Here is a 14200-nt window from a genome sequence, read left to right as displayed (position 1 = left end):
CACACCCCTGTGAGAGGAGAGACGAAAACATCTGTCTTCAGAAGAGGAAGGAGAGGGGGGCCGGGGGTGAGGGAGGACGAGCAGGAGGGGGAGGACAGAAAGGAGATTAAGATTTGTCTCTGGGGTTTCTATTGCTTTTGTGGGTACACTTTCTCCCTATTTTATTCCTCCTTTCTGCTACTAATTTCTCTCTCTCTCTCTCTCTCTCTGTTCCCTCAGGTCCCACATTTTGCCTTCCGAGAGGCCTTCATGCTCTAGGCCAGGGGCCTACAAACTTTTTTTTTTTTTTTTTTTGGTAAAAGACCAGAGAGTAAATATTTTACTCTTCGAAAGCCTTAAAGTCTCTACTGCAATGACTCAACCTTGCCATGGTAGTGCAAAAGCCACACTACAACAGGTGTGGCTGTGTTCCAATAAAACAGTATTCCAAAAAACAGGCACCAGGCCAGATTAGGCCTGCATGCCACAGTTTGCTGGCCCCTCGTCCAGACCTCTCTTGACCTCCTCCTATTTTCCATCAAAACTGACATACCCTACGTCCCAGTCTTTCGGGTTCTGACTCTGGAAGCACCCAGGTGACACGGAGGAGTCCATGATTAGCAGAGCTTGATGTGTTTGTTCTCTCCCACCGTCAAAAACGTAGATGCACTGAACACAAAATGCCTCCAACCAAACAGTCACCGCTGTGGAATTTCAGGTGTCCTGGCAGATCCGAGCGAGGGAGATTATGAAGACCGAGCACGGAGAGGCCTTTTGGCACCTCTCAAAGTGCCGACAGGTGCCACGACCCAGCTGCCAAGGGGAACTCAGGCCATCGCTAACCACCTCCCCACTTTTATCTGCTGTGTTGTAAATATTGCGGGCAAAACGGTGCCCTCTAACTGTCTTGGGGAATTTCCAGGTTATTCCTGGGATGTTCACGGAGGCTCCCTGCCTCCTCCTGCAGCAAGGCCAGGCCTGTCTGACTCTGACCCCAACTTCTCCATAAAAATACACAATGCCTGGGGCACCTGGGTGGCTCAGTCGGTTAAATGTCTGACTTCGGCTCAGGTCATGATCTCATGGTCTGTGAGTTCGAGCCCCGCGCTGGGCTCTGGGCTGACAACTCAGAGCCTGGAGCCTGCTTCGGATTCTGTGTCTCCCTCTCTCTCTGCCCCTCCCCCGCTCACGCTCTGTCTCTATCAAAAATAAAATGTAAAAAAAAATTTTTTTAAAAACACACAACGCCTGAAATACACCCTTAATCGATTTGTCCGAGAGAAAGAAAAAGTTCTAAGAGAGCTAGGAAATTCCTCCCAGGACCCGCAGGAGCACTGGGGAGTAGAAGACGGAGAGGAACCTTCAAACAGCAAAGCCGTGGGAGGAGAGGCAGGAGGGCCCCTCTCTGTTGCCAGAGGCTCCCACACCCAGATGCAGGCCAGAGCGATCCCTCATAATTTAAGCTGACACCCCTCAGTGGAGATGAAAGGAACACTACTCGCTGTCTCCGACAACAAATGTCAGCATCCCTGGAGGCCATTTAGACACAAACACAGCATAAATCTGACTCCTAGTGGGGAAGGCCAGAGATTAAGTCTCCTCGCACAGCCTAACAGAGTGAAATGAACTTGCTTGGCATAAAGTTTGAACATGTTTCTCAGGGTCTTTCTTTCCCTTTTCTCATAAAAAAAAAAAATCTGGAATGGTTCAGGGCTGTTGCTTCCCCCTTGCCTGGCCCTCCCACTCGTTTATGACATAAGCAATCACAGATGAAAGCACCAGCCATGGTTTATGGCCCCGAGACGGGCTGCCCTACCTGTGGGGCCTCGGAGATTCATTTCAGGTTGTTGGAAAAATCCCAACGGCCCATAAACAGGGAAAGAGATATCTGAGCTTGGCCCGGGAGGTGAGGGTGAGGGAGGGGGGCAGAGACCCTCATGGTAGGGAAGGGAGAGGCAGGAACGGGCCTTAGATGCCTCCCTAGCGATGAGCCTCATAAATGTCCTTCAAGCCGGGGGAGGAGAGGAAGGGTCTGGGACTCGCTGGGGGGGGGGGGGGGGGGAGGGAAGGAAGGGAGGGCGGAATTTATGAAGACAGGGTGTATGAAGACAGGAAGCTATCTCGGTCACTGCCCTGCACTACAGGATTGGAACTGCATTCTCCCCGAACACGGCAACAGTTAACTCCAGATGCCGCAGCATCTAAAATCCAACAGGCAAGAAGGAAAGTCCTCTAGAAAAGTAAAGTCCCTCCAGCTACTGTTTGAAACCGCCTTACACGTGGCTCTTCGAGGAGGTCTCGACTCAGACCCAACTCAGGTTCCTATGAAAGATCTGACTTGGAACTGGTTCATTTCGTCAGGCACTGTAGGGGGACCGTTCTGGGACACGCAGATGATGAAGATTCAGCCTCTGTCTCCCACGGACATTGAAAGGTCAGGTGCATCAGGTGAATATACAAAATATAGTAAGATGTAACTGTGGCCATGAAATAGGACAGCTGGATGCTAGCCTTAATTTCGCTCCTCAGCTGTATCCCCTTGGATGAAATTCCCTACATCTCTAAGACCAAATTTCTTCATCCACAAGATAACATAAGAATCCTTTCCTCGGCATGCAGTCATTTTACAATTGCATTGGTTCATTGTCCCTATCACAACACTATGAGGCAGGAAACGTATATGTATATGTGTGTGTGTGTGTGTGTGTGTATACATATATATATACACGTATATATATATACGTATATATATACGTGTATATATATATACATATTATAGATGAGTAAACTGAGGCCCCAGGCAGAGCATAGCGTTGCCCGAGGGCACACAGTGGGGATGCTCTGTCTGGTGCCCCCACGCCCCCTCTCCCTGCCTAAGCTGCCTCATGGGATTGTGACAAAGATCCAAGGGTGCCTGGTATTTGCAAAATATCAGGTACTGCCCAACCGCAGCCGGCGTCCCTGTTATTAAAGAGTGAGGAAAGAAAGGCTCACGGGCAAGGCTTTCTCTGGGGTGGGTCATCCACCTGGAGCTCCTGCTGGAAAGCCATTCTCTTCAGTCCAAGAGGGACGGAGCCTCCCCTCCCTCCCCACACGTGCCCCACCACTGCGATCCCCACAAAGATCTCCAGTCTTAAGGCGCTAAGCCCTTCCAGAGCAGAGCACACAGAAGCCAAGAGCCCTCCTGAGTCAGGCCGGAGGTAACGTGTCCCAGAAAGGCACCTTTGTTCAGCGATGCCCACGACGGGTGGGGGGCTTCTGTGCCAGGCAGAGGGAGGGGCCAGCCAGGACCCCGGAGGGAGGGACATCTCCACTCCTGGGAATTACCATAGATTTGCATCAGTTTGGGGTCTTTTTACATCTGAATAGGCTTTATGCTAATACCTACCCTGCCTCTTCTCACACACACACACACACACACACACACACACACACACTGCATCCTTTCCTCTGAGTTCCTCCATTGCTTTCCCCGTTTTAATAAAAGCACATTTACATGCCATCCAAACTGTTAAGCACTGGTGCAAACGTTCTCACTGCCTCTATGCATAGATTTGTCGTATATGGAGAGACGAATAACCAGGATATCAGAAGACTCCTCGATACCGACATCACTAAACAAAAGCCATAACTTGTGTAGTTTTGATGTGGCTAGTACCAGAGAGGGGGACTGGAAGCTTCTAACAAGTCAAATCAGGTATTGGGGGCTCAGCGCTCAGCCTCAATAAAAGCTCATTAATCCAGCTGCCCAGTGATTCACTAGGCGAGGGATGTGATACGCATAACACTGTCCTAGGTTAATATTAATAAGGTTGGAGGGCATTTGCTCTGGTTTAGGAACAGACTTAGGTGGATCGAATACTAGATCTCTTTGAAGTAGTCCAATTTTGCTGCATTAATTATCTTCAGGAGGATAAAGTTATCTGAGAAAATGAAATTGTTTAAGTCAGGGTCGGGAGATAAAGGGTTCTCTCTCCAAATTAAAAAGAGAACCAGACAACAATCCTCGAGGCGACTGGGGAGTTGAGTGAGTTGGATGACACTGTAAATGGCCTCATTGTAGCAGGGAATCCTCTCTGGACAAGTTCATTGTGGACTTCATCATACACAGAAGTTGCCTGGATGACCACGGCTGATCTGACTGCCTGTGTGCCCTTGGCAGAGACATCCCGGTGGTGATTAGGCCCTCTGCTGGTTTGAAGAGGCAGGCTGAGGCCAGTACCCACCCAGGTCTGTGCCTTCAGACTCCAGTCCATTCCACAGACCAATGAGAGACTCAAAAGAGCAAAGTGAGGTCAGACACACAGTGTCTACTGACCTCCACCACTCACTGGCTACGTGATCTAAGGTAAAGGACCTAACCCCTCTGAGCCCTACCTTCCTAAGTTGTAAAATCAGGGGAAGAAAGACCTGCCACGCCTCCCTAACAGGGTTGTAAGAACTCAAAAGCAGAAGTAGGTAAAAGCCCTTAAAAAAATTGTAAAATGCTATAAAAATGCAAGATATTTTCAATATTTTCATTTTTACTATGTCTCTTGACTGCTTATGAACCTACTGCATATCCCCACTGTGAAACCCACACTCCCTATATGGGATGTCCCATCATTCCACAACTACATCTGGGTGTGTGCCTACCACACCCGGGCTTTTTTCCAGACACGGGGTGAGGAGGAGTGGACAACAGCAATAAAGTCTCTGCCTTCCTACCTCTATTGGGAGAAGACAGACAATGAATAAAGAAAGAAAACCATAAATCAGTCCACGACCATGTTAAATATGCCAGGAATAAAACAAAAAAGAGCAACAGGCTAGAGAATGACTGGGGAGGGGAGGGAATACTTCTTTTAGTGCCAGAATTCTGTACCAAAAGACTCGAATCTCCTGAGGACACCCTCACCTGTCTTCCATGACAGTTCTTTTCTTTTCCAAAAACCCTGAGCCCGTGTTTGTCTGCCTCAAACATTTTAGATACCCAAGAATATTCAAATTATATATTGCTTTACATTCTCTAACCACTGGAGCTGAAAAGAATACTATAAACTCTTAAGTGCGGATTTTTTGAAACAAGTGCTGCCCTGGGCTAGTAGGAGAATCCTGTCAGGCCATACTTCTGGAAGTAGTATAGCAAAGGGGTGAAAAGCATTGCTTTACATTCAAATATTTTACTCCATCATTTTATCATTTAGCTGGTGCCCTTGACCAAGATGCCGGCATTAAGTCTTGGTCTTCCCATCTATAAAATAGGGTTAAACGCACCTGCCCAAGAGGCTAGGAATAATAAATTAGACCACTGATGTATAGTATTTATGTACTAAGCTTATGGTAAGAACTTGATGCTCGCTAAATAAATATTATCATTAGAATTTTGTGTATCTTCCATAGAGCTAGAATAAGCTTCTAGAAAACAGACACATTGAAATAATCTTCCGATCCTCTGTGACAGGCTGAGCACTCAGGAGATTAACAATTAGTTGTTAAATAGCTCACATCTGATTAATACAGAGCGGACAGAACGAAGCCAAAAGTCACAGTCGCGATGCATGGCACACCGCACAGTCCTGTCTTCCCATTTTTCACAAATCCATTCACCAATGCCAACCAACTTCCTGTGGCTATAGAAATTACTGGAGAATTATTAGTTACCTCCGTACTGGAGGGCTCAGCGGGGATGAAAAGTTCGCCCCTTAAACTACGATCTGAATTTCTCTTTCACACTGATACTGACCCCACAGATGGCCCTCTGTTCCATCAGTACCCACCCAGTATGTTTTCATGAGAAGAGAACAGGCCATTAAAAAAAGAGAAACCCAAAATTATGATAATTAGGGATAAAGGCCGGAAGAAGGGAAACCAAAGAAAAGAAAATGGAAATGTGGACAGAGAGGGGCCAACATTGCAGAGCAGGGACCACAGTATGATTTGTCCTCCAGCCAGTCATCCGGTGACTGGAACATATGGTCCCCAAGGACAGCTGTGGGGAGAAACGGGCACTCGGCCAGGAGGCCCTCGGCCCTCTCGGGTGGGGCTGCCCTTCCTAAGTGAGAGATCTTCAACATTCTCATGGCCACGGTTCTTCGCAGGTGAAAACATAAGATTAGGTGAGGAAACCATATTTTTTGCAGAAAGAACTTGCCCTAAATTAACTATAAATACTACAACTGTGTGCAGTGAACTCCACTATAGCCATTTAGAGAGGATTTATGGTTATCACCCTTAAGTGAAACTGGGTGTCCAGAGGTGATCTTGATGTTGAGGAAATCACTGCTAATAGCACCATCATAAACACTTTGCGTAATGAGCTAGCTTTGACTTTCTTAACATTTTTTAACGTTTGTTTATTTTAGAGAGAGAGAGACATAGAGCATGAGTGGGGGAGGGGCAGAGGGAGAGGGAGACCCAGAATCCAGAGCAGGCTCCAGGCTCTGAGCTGTCCGCACAGAGCCCGACGCGGGGCTCGAACTCAGGAACCGCGAGATCATGACCCGAGCCGAAGTCGGACGCTCAACCAACTGAGTTACCCACGTGCCCGGCTGGGTTTGAGTTTCTAAGGGTAAAAAGTCTTCTGGATACTGTCACTACTGGTAAATTATAAAGTTTATTGTTGAAATAAGGTAAGAGGAAGAATACCGGTGCTCTGAACATAAGACCACCATAATTAAGCTACTTAAGCACAGATTGCTGGGCCTTTCTCTCTGGGACGAGGGGCCTTCTCCCCAGTAGGTCTGGAAGGGGTCTGAGACTTTGCAATTCTAATGATCTCCCAGGTGATGCTGATGTTACTGGTCCAGAAACCACGCTTTGAGAATTACTGACCTAGAACATTCCTCCCTCTCTTTCCCTACCCCTACCCCTGCAGGTATAATACACAGGGAGGACCAGCAATCATAGTACATTTCTTCCCAGTTTTTATCAGGAAAAAATTGACATCCATTGTTGTATAACTTTAAGGTGTACACACGATGATTTAATTTATGTATATTGTGAAATTATCACCTCGATAGGTTCTTCTAACATCTACCTTCTCTATAGATGCAAAAAAAGGAAAGGAAAATACTTTCTCCTTGTGATGAGAACTCTCAGGACTTACTCTCTTAACAACTTCCCATGTACCACACAGCAGTGTTAGCTGTTGTCATCATATGGTTCATTCCAGAAGTTGGTACCATTTGATCACTTACCTTTCAATTCTACTGACCCCCCAACTCTCCCCTCTGGTATCCACCAGTCTGACCTTCTTTTCTATAAGCTTGTGTTTTTGTTTTGTTTTTATTTTTTTTTTAGATCCACCTATGAGATCATACAGTGTTTGTCTTTGTCTGACCCATTTCACTTTGCATAATGCCTTCAGGGTCGAAAACCATGTTGTCACAAATGATAGGACTGCCTGGTTTCCAAGGGCTGAATCATATTCTATTGTGTATATATAGCTCAACCTCTTTGTCCATTCACCCATCAATGGACACTTAGGTTTCCATGTCTTGGCTACTACAAATAATGCTGCTGTGAACACAGAAGTCCAGAGAGCTTTTCAAGATCCTGATTTCAATTCTTTTGGATAAACACCCAAAGATAGAATAACTGGACCATAGGATAGTTCTGTATTTAATTTTTTGAGGAACCTCCAGTCTGCTTTCCATCGCGTCTGCACCAATTTACATTCCCACCAACAGTGCACGAGGATTCCCTTTTCTCCACATCCTCACCAGCATTTGCTATCTTTTGCCCTTTTGATCATGGCCATTGTTACAGAGGTGAGGTGACATCTCACTGTACTTCTGATTTGCATTTCCTCAGTGCTTGGCGATGTTGAGCAACATTTCACGTGCCTGCTGGTCTTTCACAGATCTTCCTTGGAGAAACGTCTATTCAGATCATTTGCCCATTTTTAAATCGGGTTATTTGGGGATTTTTGCTATTGAGTTGTAAGAGTTCTTTATATATCTTGAATATTAACTCCTTATCAGAGATATGGTTTGCAAATACCTCCTCCCATTCCGTAGCTTGCCTTTTCATTTTGTTGATGGTCCCTTTTGGGGGGTGCAGCAGCTTTTTAGTTTGAAGTAGTTCCCTTGTCTATTTTTTATTTCATCGCTTGTGCTGTGGTGTTCTATCCGAAAAATCATTACCAAGACCCATGTCAAAAAGATTTGCTCCCGTTTTCTTCTAGGAGTTTCATGGCTTCAGGTCATGCATTTAAGTCCTCCAATCTATTTTGACTTAATTTTTGTGCGTGGAGTAAAATCTGAGTCCAGTTTGACTCTTACAAATGTGAATATCTAATTATCCCAGCACCACTTACTGAAGAGACTTATCTTTTCTCCGTTAAGTATTCTTGACTTCCTTGTCAAATATTAGTTGACTGGATATGTTTGGGTTTATTTCTGGGTTCTTGATTCTGTTCCATTGGTCTATTTGCCTCAAGCACGATAAACAATCCCAAGCAAAAGCCTGCTTGGCATTCTCTCTCTGCCCCTCCCCTGCCTGCTCTTTTGCTCTCTCTCTCTCTCTCTCTCTCTCTCTCTCTCAAAATAAATAAACTTAAAAAAAAAAAAGATTTTCTAGATATAAAATCATGTCTTCTGCGTATGGAGACAGTTGTATGTCTTCCTTTTCAACTGATACATTTTATTTCGTTTTCTTGCCTGACTGCTCTAGCTAGGACTTCCGGTACTATGTTGAATAGGAATGGTGAGAGTGGGAATCCCTATCTTGTTCCTGATCATAGAGGAAAACTCTCAACTTTTCACCACTGAGTATTATGGTAGCTATGGATTTGTCATATATGGCCTTTACTGTGTTGAGATATGTTTTTATGCCTGATTTGTTAAGAGTTTTTATCATGAATGGATGCTGAATTTTGTTGACTGCTTTTTAAGCATCTACTGAGATGATCCTATCATTTTTTTCATTATATTAATATGGTGTAGCACACTGATTTGCATTTGTGTAACGATCCTTGCATCTCAGGGATAAATCCCATGTAATTATGGTGAATGATCCTTCTAATGTGCTAGTGAATTTGGTTTGCTAGTATTTTACTGAGAATTTCTGCATCTATCTTCATCGGGAACATTGACCTGTGGTCTTTACGTAGTATCCTTTTCTGGTTTTTTTGGTATGAGGATAATGCTGGCCTTGTAAAATGAGTCTGGGAATGTTCCCTTCTTGTCAATTTTTTGGAAGAGTGAGAAGGACTGATGTTAATTCCTAAAATGTTTGGCAAAATTCACCAGGGAAGCCATTTGGTCCTGAGGGGTTTTTTTGTTTGTTTTTTTTGGAAGATTTCTGTTACTGATTCAATCTCCTCACTAGTCATCGATCTAGTCAGATCTATTTCTTCCTGACTCAATCTTGGTAAGTTACATGTTTCTAAGAATTTTTCCTTTTCTTCTTGATTGTCCAGTTTGTTGGCATAGAGTTTTTCACAGTAGTCTCATCATCCTTTGAATTTCTGTACTATTGCTTGTAATGCCTCCATTTTCATTTATAATTTTGTTCATTTGGATTTTTTCTTTTTTCCCTGATTAGTTTAGTTAAGGGGTTGTCAATTTTGTTTGTCTTTTCAAAGAATCAACTGTTAGCGTGGTTTATCTTTTCTGGTTTTTTATTTTTCGTTCTCTATTAATTCTGCTTTAAGCTTTATTATTTCCTTTTTCTGCAAACATTGGACTCAGTCTGTTGTTTTTCTATTTCCTTGAGGCATAGAGTTAGACTGTTTATTTGGGATCTTTCTTACGTAATAGAGGGGTTTATTGCTATGAACTTCCCTCTTGGAGTTGCTTTTGTTGCACCCCATAAGTTCTGAGGTGTTTTTTCCATTTTCCTTTTCTTCAAAAAAAAATATTTCCCCATTAATTTTTTCTTTGACTCATTGGATCTGGATGTCCATTTCTCAGGTCTGGAAAAATCCAGCCATTATTGCTTTAAGCATGCTTCCTGTCCCTTTCTCTTTCTCTTCTCCTTCTGGAATTCCCATAATGAAAACATTGTTTCTTTTCATTGTGTTCTATAATTCCCACAGGGTTTCTTTACTTTTTTTCATTTTTTCTTTTTGCTCCTCTGACTGGGTAATTTCTTTTTTTTTTTTTTTTAATGTTTATTTATTTTTGAGAAAGAGAGACAGAGCATGAGCACGGAAGGGGAAGACAGAGAGGGAGACACAGAATATGAAGCAGGCTCCAGGCTCTGAGCTGTCAGCACAGAACCTGATGCAGGGCTTGAACTCATAAACCTCAAGATCATGACCTGAGCCGAAGTCGGATACTTAACTGGCTGAGCCACCCAGGCGCCCCTGACTGGGTAATTTCTAATGTCCTATCCTCCAGATCACTAATTCTTTCTTCTGCATGGTTGAGTCTACTTTTGAAACTTTCTATTGAATTCTTCAGTTCAGCTATTGTATTTTTCAACTCTCGAAGTATTATTTGGGTTTTTTTATGGTTGCTATTTCCTTGTCAAACTTCTGGTTCTGTTCATGCATTGTTTTCCTAATTTTGTCACATTGTCTCTGTTTTCCTTTTTTTTTTTTTTTTTTAAGTTTAATTATTTTGAGAGAGAGAATCCCAAGCAGGCTCTGTGCTATCAGCATGGATCCCAACGCAGGGCTTAATCCCACAAATGAACCATGAGATCATGACCTGACCTGAAATCAAGAGTCAGATGCCCAACTGACTGAACCACCCAGGGGCCCCTAGTTGTCTGTGTTTTCTTGTAGTTTGCCAAACTTCCTTAAGAGGTTTATTTTGAATTCTTAGTCTGACAGTTTGTAGATCTCTGTTTCCTGAGGGTGTTTGCAGCTTTGTAATTTTCATTTGGTGGTGTCATATTTACTTGTGTGTGTGTGTGTGATCGTTGATTCCTCACATCAATACCTTGTGCATTTGAGAAATGAGGCTCCTCTTCAAGACTTTACAAGTTTGCTCTGGCAGAGACAGTTTTTCACCAGTTAGCTCAGTTTCAGTTTCTGTGTGTATCTAATGGTAATGTCTTTGGACAATTGGAACCCGCTACTATGGTCTATTCTGGGGTGAGGCAATTGTTTGAACTCCAAAAATGGGGGTGTGGGGTGCCACCAGCTGAGAATAGTCGACTGGGACTGCTCATTTGTTTCCCTGCCCACATGAGACTGTAGGCTGGACTTTGCAGTTTCCTGAATTTTCTGGTCAGGCTTATTAAAGTGTTGGGACTGGGTACTATATTCAGCAATAAGCAGAATGATTAATTGGCTTCCCTGCCCTTGTAGGGCAGTGTGAACCTCATTGTTTGCAGGGTCAAATCAATCCTGAGTGCGCACTGAATTACCTGGACAGGCGAGGCCACTGGTTTTGCTGTGAAGATGGGGGAAGCTGCAGGCTATGCTGTTCAAATGCCCCTATGCAGTGCTGTTGGATGATCTATGCAGGTTTCTGTGTTCTCTGGTTGGGTCCCCTGCCATGGCCAAACGTGCTGAAGGCTGTACTGAGCAATGAGTGGGATTGTGAATTATATTCCCTGCCTCGGCACAGCAAGAGAAGCAGCTCTAAAACCAGGAAAGCTCTTTGATTGTTGTCCTAACTCAAGCCGGCCCACACCCCAAGTTCCCTAGCTGAAGAGGGCCACGAGTTTTGCCCTGCAAACGATTTGCTCTGTCTGCCCTTCTCCTGGCTTGAATGTCACTGGGCTGAACAGTTTCCAAGAGTTGTCTCCAAGTCTTCTGGTCACATGGGGCCAGAAGATATTCTCCACAACGCATGGAACTACGTCTCAACCTCCTTGCATGGGTGGGAAGGGGAAGGACCACTCCACGATACTCTGTTTCCCAAACATGCTCTCTGGGAGGATTCAGGAGATACCCTCAGCCTTGGCCATGAATTAATCCCTCCACCTGTGCATAGCCTCCATTCCCAGTAGTGACTTTTGCTCCGGACGTGAGCAGCTCCACCTGCCCACCTCCTGTCTTGAGCACCACTATGCTTCATAGCTTCCAGGAGTAGTCACCTGCCCTTCTGGTCAGATGGGGCTGTGATTCAGCACCTTGCCTGAGTGTGGGCAAACTAGGCTCTAGGGAAAACAAGCTATTCATTTGAGGATCCCAATCAGGAGGACCTACATCCCACCAAGTTCTCTGGTCAGAGTGTGCTCCCAACTTGGTTCTGCAGATGAACAAAACTGATGCCTGGGATTACTACCTGGGCACAGTGGGTATGAACTGTGAGTTATGAACTCCAGAGTAGGAGGCTGGTTGTCCCATCCTGGGTTCTCTTTTCCCACTTGAGGACCCAGTGGCTCAGGGTAGAACTCCCTTCGTGGTGCTGTGCTGTTCAGGGACAGAAGCAATGTGGTCAACATTTAGTCCCTGCTCTTACCCTTCTAATGCAGTCTCGGAAGTGTGCGTGGGGGTGGGGGGGATGGTTTCAGCCTCACTCTGTGTTCTAGAATTCTCCCAGTGGTGTGTTGTCCTTGAATAGATGTTAGTTGTTCTTGTGAGAGGAAGTGAAGTCAGAAACGACCTGTGTTGCCATTTTGGGTTGTCACCCTCTCCATAATGCATTCTTACTTTCAGTCAACAGAGGTCTTCATACGTTTTCAACTAATCTACATCTTCAGAGTGATTCCTTCTAGTTTTGATAATTAGGGGAGAGTAAAATTATATTTAAAAAATAATGGTGTGACTGGATGAAAAGTATACAGTGACCTAAGACTGGCACGAACAGGACAGCCATTGGCATTCATCATCTCCAAGTACCCTACCAAGCACGAGGGCCAGTTCTCTGTCCTTTCTGTCAAGTGTAATGGCTACTAAACACCCAAGCCATGGATACCTAGGCTGGTAAGAGAATGGCGGGCCTCTGAAAGGACTCTGCAGCATGATTCACCTTTCTTTTACCCTCACATCAGGTTGCTCTCTACTCCTCCGTTCGTTATCACCCCTTGGGATTGAGGCAAAGTGCTGAGCAGTGCTTCTGCCTGCAAAACCCAAATGACTCAAACTAACGTCTCTCACAAAACACAAATGTTAGCAAGTGGGCCCATTTCGCGTATTGTCTTAGACCGAGTCTTAAATGAGCCCTCCCTTGCACTGGCTGTTTCCTCTCCACTGACACCAGTGAGAACCAGAGCAAGAGGCTCTCAAGAAGCTCGACAATGGGAAATACCTTACCATCATAGGTACGGCTGAGCTTTGGGGACACGTAGGTGGCGAATGTGCTATCTCAGTGGCTGCAGCTTAACCTTGCTATCAGGTTCTAGGTTAATGTAGCTTCTCTTTATATCATGTGGGTTATTCTACATGATGGATGTGCACCAGAGAAGTTATGCATGGGTCCAATTTCTGTAAAGCTGAATTTTATTCTCCCAATGAAGGCGCTTTTAGACTTATAGGTGCTTTACCTTCAAGGATAAATACTTATTCTTCAATATACAGAGGAGTCCTAATACTTCCATCATTTATGTGTTTACAGGCACTCACAAGGAAGTCAGAAGAAAGGGAAAAAAACCAAAGTATTTCCTCAACCCCCCTCTACTTGGGTCGTGCCTCCAACAGCTGTTATACCTCCTCCATGGCTCCGAGTCACACGTGAAAATCCCACCGCGGTGGCAGCTTCCACCAGATGTCCACAGAAGCTTTATCACCTGTCACTCTGCAGCTTTCCTCTGCTGCAAAGTTGTAGACTTTTTCACCATCCTGATCTGTTCGCATCTCAACGATCCCATCACTGTGTGACGAACGCTCTGTATTAAACCCCATTTTAAATAATGACAGTTGTTTCTACTCTCCTCGTCGGCCCCTGTCTAACACAGTTCTCTAGACTGACAAGGGATGTTACAGGTCTGGCAACTGTGCCTTCATTTGCCAGGTGAGCATCTCCAGACACCCCATTTCACTAGCCATACTTAAACCAAAGTTAGCTCAAATCACCTTCTCACTTCCTTTGTTATTTTTCTTTGACTAGTTTTGAAGGCTTATGCCACAATAGCAGTTAGGTAATGAGACATGACAATTATCACTCCAGGATTCAGACTTTGGGCACCAGATTTGCTGGAAATCAGTACGAACGGTCTATGAACAGTCAGCACCATGGCCAGATCCTAAAGGCCACAGACAAAACTGGAGGCCAGCAAAGACTTTACCGGAAATTTATTCCAGGGATGGGACACAGAAATTGGACAGCTCGTCAGTTTTGCTTAGAGCACCTCTCTTCAATTTGTCTCCAATATCTGTACTGCTTTGTCATACGCACAC

General features: G+C 44.7%; 1 protein-coding gene and 1 long non-coding RNA gene across 3 annotated transcripts in view; one reads left to right on the top strand and one right to left on the bottom strand.

Moving 5' to 3' along the window:
* LMX1A (LIM homeobox transcription factor 1 alpha) overlaps positions 1-14200 on the bottom strand; it is a 161872-nt gene that overhangs the window by 16024 nt on the left and 131648 nt on the right. The window lies entirely within an intron of this gene.
* On the top strand, positions 1832-13714 carry LOC144614881 (uncharacterized). The gene is made up of 2 exons (XR_013553138.2): positions 1832-2427; positions 13419-13714. It is a non-coding gene; the product is annotated as an uncharacterized LOC144614881 (long non-coding RNA).

Source organism: Panthera onca, chromosome F1 (genome assembly GCF_046562875.1).
Source record: "Panthera onca isolate mPanOnc1 chromosome F1, mPanOnc1 haplotype 2, whole genome shotgun sequence".
In the NCBI taxonomy this organism is placed as follows: domain Eukaryota; kingdom Metazoa; phylum Chordata; class Mammalia; order Carnivora; family Felidae; genus Panthera; species Panthera onca.
Note: the sequence above shows the minus strand (reverse complement) of the source record. Positions and strands in the feature narration are given on the sequence as shown.